General features: G+C 51.3%; 1 protein-coding gene across 1 annotated transcript in view; it reads left to right on the forward strand.

Annotated features, from left to right (window-relative positions):
- Positions 1-5,799: 5,799 nt before the first annotated feature.
- Positions 5,800-6,631, forward strand: part of GNG12 (G protein subunit gamma 12) — a 121,042-nt gene continuing 120,210 nt past the window's right edge. Inside the window, exon 1 of the mRNA XM_051999462.1 lies at positions 5,800-5,908. The gene's annotated coding sequence lies outside the window, so the exon portion shown is untranslated. The remainder of the gene's footprint in view (positions 5,909-6,631) is intronic.

Raw genomic sequence — 6,631 nt, forward strand, 5'->3', positions numbered from 1 at the left:
CATGCTCTCCTATTATCTTTCACCATAAGATTTTTAAAGACAAGTTGAGATGGTTTGGAGACTTCTTTGGTCTCCTTGTTTGTTATTTGTATCATTATGCTTCTTTAAGAAAATGTTATACTAGTGCTCTTATCATCATCATCATCATCATACAGAAATTGAACCACCAAAGGACACTGCTGGCAAAGAACTTAGCCATAGTCATGGAAGAGAACCATGTCCTAGCCTTCCCGTACTCACTGCAGCCAGTGCTCAGGTGCTCCACTACTATAGGGCACTTCAGGGAAATGTTAAGCTCTTTAGGCTTCTTGGAGGTTTGGCTTCCTTTGTATAGTTGGCGTCGTCCCTCTTGTCAGTTAGATATAAATCATATGTGTATTTATCCAGTTAGATGTTTAAAGATTGTACCGTCATCCACTGGCAAAATAAAATCCCTTTCCCTTCCTTGCTGCCTTCCATGAATATGGATCACAAAAGCTTGCTGTTGTAGGACCGACTTCACAAACGTAGTGTAACGAACTGTATACAGTTGTTTATTCCTAACTACAGAAGCAAAAGGAATACTGAAGCAAAGTCATGAAAGCATGATACTTTGAATAAATGCATGAACGTCATGGCTGAAGTAGGGAGGAGTAGTCGTGACAAAAGCATATCAAGAAGCATTTTACTAAGTGTGGGGAATACAAAGAAAGGCAAAAGATAGTTCCCGACCTCTAGAAATTCACAACCTAATGGCAAAGATGACATTTAAACAGGCTACAGACAGACGAGATAGAAAATAATCAGCCGAAGGAAAGCACTACAATCAAACAGCCGGGGAAAGCTTCCTGTATTTTCTCTGGCACTTGAAATCTAGGGAAGTCAAGAGGCAGAGATGAAAAGGGAAGAGCATTCTGAAGAAGGGGCCCAGCCAGAGATCGTCTGAAGGTGGAAGGTGGAGAGTGTTGTTCAAGGAGCATCTGAGAGCCAGTGTCATTGAATCACAGAGTACTTAAAAAAAGAAGCCTAGAAAGGGAGAAGGGGCTAAGCCAGAAAGGACTTTGAATGCTAAGCGGAGGATTTTGTACTTGATCCAGGAGGTGATGGGGAGCCACGGGAGTGCAGGGAGTGAGAACAACTTATATTTCAGTAACTTTTGTGATTGAACAGAGGATGGACCTGAATGGGGAGAGCATAATCAGTGAGTTATTGTAATGTCAGAGCACAAAGTGATGAGGGCTGTCATCAGGGTGATGGCCGTGTCAGGGGAAGCAAGGGAACTTGCAGGAAAGATAAGGAATATGCATAGGCTCTAACATGTGAAAGGGGAAATAGTAAGGAGTCAAAGAGGGTACCATGCTGGGAGCCTTGGGGATGACCGTGGTTACAGAAATGAGGAAGATGGGAAGAAGGGGAGCGGGGCTTTAGAGGTAAAATAACGAGATCAGTTTTGGACATGTTGAATTTAAGATGCCTATGAGACATCCATTTCAGGATGTCCATGCACAGCCAAAAATGTGGTATCAGAGGTCACAAGACAGAGACAGACAAACAGAGACACACAGACACAGAGAGACAGAAAGAATCGATCTGAGAATTATCTGGACAGAGATGATAATTTGAATCTATGAGATCAAGTGAAATAATCAAGGGAAAAAGTAGAGGAGCCTTGGAGGAGATCCAGAGTTAGTGGGCAAGACTTGGATGAAGACCCAGCCTGAGAAAAGAAGCTTACCTGAGTTGGCAGGTGAGAGCAAGAGGAAGGAGAGACTAGTATTGAATAGTACTGAGGAAACCTAGAGAGAAATTATCGGGAGGAGAGAGTGATCACCTATGTTAAAGGTTGCAGAGAGCTCAAGTAACATGAGTCCTTGAGGATGAGGGGCAACCAACCGGACGCTATCCCACAGTCCACTGGTTAGAGACACTTGGGAATTCGGATCTCTAGGCCCCTTTGGGGATGGAGATTTGGGGGAGAAGAGGAGCCAGAAGCAATTCAGTTCTTCAGAGAATTGGAAGGGTAAAGTTCATGAGTCTCTGGTTAAGAATCTGATTTCCATGTTGGGATCCAGTCGCAACATCTCCCTGACATAGAAGAGAGACCGGAGAAGGAAGGGGAGGAGTTTTCTGCCATGTTGTGAGAGGGACACTTCTAAGGGTTTTTAACAGTAGGTTTATCTGTTCCCTCTTCAAGGACAGTTTTCTGTCCCTCAGCCAATTTTGAGTACCAATGTTTTCCATAGAGGTGAGAATTCACAAAGGCAGGTAGGTGGTTCAGTGGATAGAGTGCTAGGGATAGAGTAAGGAAAATTTGAGTTCAAACATAGCTTTAGATACTTACTAGCTATCTGGGCAAGTCACTTCAGCCCGTCTGCCTTTGTTTTTTTGTCTGTAAGTTGAATTGGAGAAGATAATGGCTAACTACTCCAGTATCCTTGCCAAGAAAAGCCTAAATGGGGCCATAAAGAGCCAGATGTGACTAAAATGACTCAATAATTGGAACCACAAAGAACTTACACAAGAGAGCTCCATCCCCTACTTGTGTAGGTCACCTTGACATGTGGTGACTTTCATGAAGCCCCAAATCTTGTGAATTCAACCAAGCGGTCTCTTGGTCTTGCAAGGGATCAGAGATCCTACTGATGTCACTTCCTCCTGCCATTATTACCTACATCACTAGATGAGGAGAAAACCACCATTAACTATACATATTTACCCTCAAAGATGTGTGGGCCAGCATTTGCACTCCATCCAGACTGAGCCCTCCCCAAAATAATTCATAGGTGTGCCCCAAGTCCCAGAAGTTGAAGGAACACCATTGAAGGGCTCAGATGTTCCAAGCCTCCCACTCAGCCCTTTTTACAAAGAGCTAGTAGCCAATCCATCATAGCCAATCCTCCTGGAAGGTCAGCATCTACCGGGCCTCTTTTCCTCACTCATGATTCAGTCACTGACAGGGCCCTGTAATCCTGCCCTCCCTGCCATAGTTGGCCCATTTGCTGGGTTTGTTGGGACCTCAATGGCTCCATGCTCTTCCCTCTTAGCACCAGAGCTTCTTGAGAAGAGAAAACCTGTTTTAGAGTATGGAACAATGATGGGTTTTTTATCTAAACTGGGCTAATCTTTCCTTTTGCTGATGGGGATAAGACATGAAGGGAGAGGTTGCCTCTTGCCCCCTCAGTGATCCCCATCATTAAGATCTAATGTGTCTGTCAATAAAAAGTTATAATAATAACAATAGTAACAATAAAAAGATCTAATGTGGGTGGCCATTGTAATCATCTCTTTCTCTTCCTTCACTCCCTCCTCAACCTCTCTTAATTTTTTTTCCCTCACAGATTCCGGATGAACTTGGCAAGCAAGAACCAAGAAAAGGAGAGCAGGAGATAAGGCAGTCCCTCCTAGAAGGTAAGCTTCTGGGGGAACTCTGAGGATTACCAACGTTTCCCTCAATCACCCAGGCCCTAACTGGCCAGCCTTCCCTTTGTCTGCTATTCCTACTTCATGTCAAAGTGTGTGAACATAAATATCCCCCACCTGGGTTTCTCACAGTCATTTTGTAATAACTGTGTTCTAAATATAATGCTGAAACCCCAAAGTACTCCTGGGGAGGGGAAGCCGGGATGCCCACGGTACAAAGGGGTGCGGCAAGTTTAGAGTAAAACAGGAAATTAAGTCGATTCCAATATCCCAAACTTGCCGTTGTAGTATTTGGGGCACAGACAGGAATTTATATTTGAAATTTTATCAGGACGAAGATCACTAATATTGAAACTTTCTCATGAAACAGCTTATCTCAGTCTGAGGCAGAGCGATTTTCTGAAGATCACAGCGGGTGGGGGATGGCTATCTTGTACAATCGTTTGAGGGCCCGTCCTGTGTGCAGTAGAACCCCCCCCCCAAAAAAAAACTGGCCATTGAAATAGTAGACAAAGAAAATATAGTTGGTAAAACTCTTACAGGTCAATAAGCTTTTAAAGGGACTCTGTGCTAAGTATAGGAAGTTCAAAAGCGAAGCAGTCTCTGCCCTCAGAGAGCTCACATTTGATCAGGATGGCAACAATTATGTTCAAAAACATGCCTCCGGTATACATCGTGGAGGGAGGGGAGGAAGCAGGCTAGGCCCACAAGTAGTGCTTGAGTTCAACTTTGAAAGTAATTAGGGCTCTCAGAGGCAGATAGGATCAAGGGAAAAGGACTTCCAGACATGGGGGACAGACAGGGCCCGGATCTCAGATGGGACGGGGAAGATTGGGGGTGAGAAGTAGCAAGAGTCCTGGGAAGGTTTCAACTGTAAATGAGGGCGGGAAGGGGTTGAAACCCCAGCCGAGGAGGAGTTTGTATCTGATCCTGGAACAGAGCTTCTGAATGTGAACTTCAACCAATTTAATTGGTTTTCTTTGTAATCCTTTTTCATTTACTGCATTGAAAAAACTGTGATTCTGAAAAGGGGCCCCATCAGTTTGGGCAGGCCTCGGGAGAGGCTAAGGATCTCTCATCCTGGGGTCCCAAGGCACCCAGGGAGTTTATGGAGTGTGTAGGTTTAGGATGTGGGGGAGGCAGATGACACGTTGAGACCTAGCTTTTGGAAAAGCTGTTGGGGGCATAGATTGGAGAAGGGGGAGACTGAGGCAATGACGCCATTAGGGGTTACTGTAATAATCTGATAGAAAGGGGTTGAAGGTCCGAATTAGAGGGGTGGCTGTGAAAGAGGTGAGTGGAAGACAGGAGGAGGCTCAGATATCCAGGAATGGGCCACCGAAGGGGGCAACCCTTTGGAGAACTTGAAGGGCCTTTGGTGGGCATCCAGTCCAATCCCTTCATCTTCCGGAGGAAGAAACACAGCCTCAGAGAAGCCATTTGTGTACCCCAAATGTCCACAGAGAGTAAGTGGCTGTATTTGAATTTGACCCCAAACCACGTGACTAAGCCACCAGTCAGTGGGGGAACACTGGCCTGGCCTGCTGAGAGCTGGAAGGGATCCTGGAAGTTGATCCTGTCCCCTCACTTTAAAGGAGGCACAGGAGTTGACTAGAAGGAGAGGGTGGGAGCCCTTTGCTTCCCAGCCCGGGGCTCCTTTCCTACCCCAGTGAAGTACCCACATGGAGCTGGGTACAGGTGTACACTCACCCACTCACACTCACCCTTCCCACCTGGACATGTGAGCCCTGCTGCTGCCTTCCCAGTTCTGTTCAAACATGGGCCAAAGGAAATACACTTGGTCAGATTGCGGGCCCTGCCCTCCCTCTCCCATCACAGCAGGCAGTCACTTAGCAAAGAGCCTACTGTGCTCGCCAGCCACGTGCCCCCGACCTAGGGGGCGCTCCTTCTGGGTGGTGGGTTTCTCAATGAGGTGAAGGCCAGCAAGCCCACCCCCAAGCACCCCAGAATGGACTATTTGCTACTGCAGAGGCTTGGCTCTGCGCCCGGCCCCGGAGACAGGGCCCCAAGCGGGCCCTCCGCGCCCCAGGGTGGGTGACACATCTGGAGCCAGCTCCCGAGAAAAGCCAATCCGGCCTGGGGGGAAGCGGGGCCGCAGCCCCTTAAATAAGAGGGGCCAGCCTTGGCCAGGGACGGGCTGGGCGCCCCTTCTGCCGGGTGGGAGCCCCACTCGCCCACTTGTGCCCAGCCCAGCGTGCTGCAGGTCTCTGTGGGCCCGGCCCGGGTGCCAGGGGCGCACTGGGCACGGGCTCTGCAGCCGAGCGGGGGAGGGAGAGGAGGAGGGAGGGAGGGAGCCTCGGGGGCAAGTGAGCCTGGGCCAAAGCTGCTGCTAAGCCCGGCGCCGCCGCCGCCGCTCCGCCCGTCTGTCCGTGCGCCCCGCCTCCCCCAGAGCTAGGCGGAGCCGGGACCGGAGGAGCAGGCGGAGAGGTCGGAGCAGTCTCTGGTCGCCCGGACAGCCACAGTCTCTGGGCAGCTGCTGCGGCGGGAGGTGAGCGAGGCCACGCCGGCCAGGGGGCGCCGGGGGCCCCCCTCGGGGGGCAGCCGAGCGCGGGGCGCGGCAGCGGGCAGGGATTTGGGGGGCGGGGGCGCCTCGGAATCCTGGGGCGGACGAGAGATGGAAGGAGGGAGGGAAAGAAGGAAGGAAGGCAGGCAGGCATGAGTGTCCCGAAGGGCGGAGACTGGCTTCGCGCACGGGGCGCCCCGAGACCCAGGCCAGGAGAGGGCGTGCGTGCGCCCTGGGCGCGGGAGCTGGGCGGAAAGCCTCGGAGGGGGCGCCCCGGCCTGGGGGAGCCCCGGACCCCGGCCGGGTGGTGCCCGCCCGGGGGGATGGGGAGGGGAAGCAGAAACGCTGCCCTGCCCTGCCCTGGGCGCGTCCTCCACCAGGATGCCCCCTAACCCTAGGCTGGGGCCACGCGCGAGAGATCCAGCCGGGGAGGGCGCTGCCCTTCCTCCGGGGGGCTCGAGGGGGACCACTTTGCGGTAGAGAGAGATTGACGTAGGGCGTCTCTGGGGAGTGCCACGCCCCTCTCGCGTTCTCGACCCCCTTCCCGCAGCCCCCCTCCCCCGCAGCTGGGGAGGAGGGTACCCAAGCGTAGCGGACACCCAGGTTGAGCATCCGGGGACAGAGGCTGGCGTGGGAAAAGCGAGGCCTGGGGAAGTGGGGGTGGTGGTAAAGGCCGGCCACGGACACAGGAACCCAGGACTTCCCACG

This window comes from Antechinus flavipes, chromosome 4 (assembly GCF_016432865.1).
Source record: "Antechinus flavipes isolate AdamAnt ecotype Samford, QLD, Australia chromosome 4, AdamAnt_v2, whole genome shotgun sequence".
Taxonomy (NCBI): domain Eukaryota; kingdom Metazoa; phylum Chordata; class Mammalia; order Dasyuromorphia; family Dasyuridae; genus Antechinus; species Antechinus flavipes.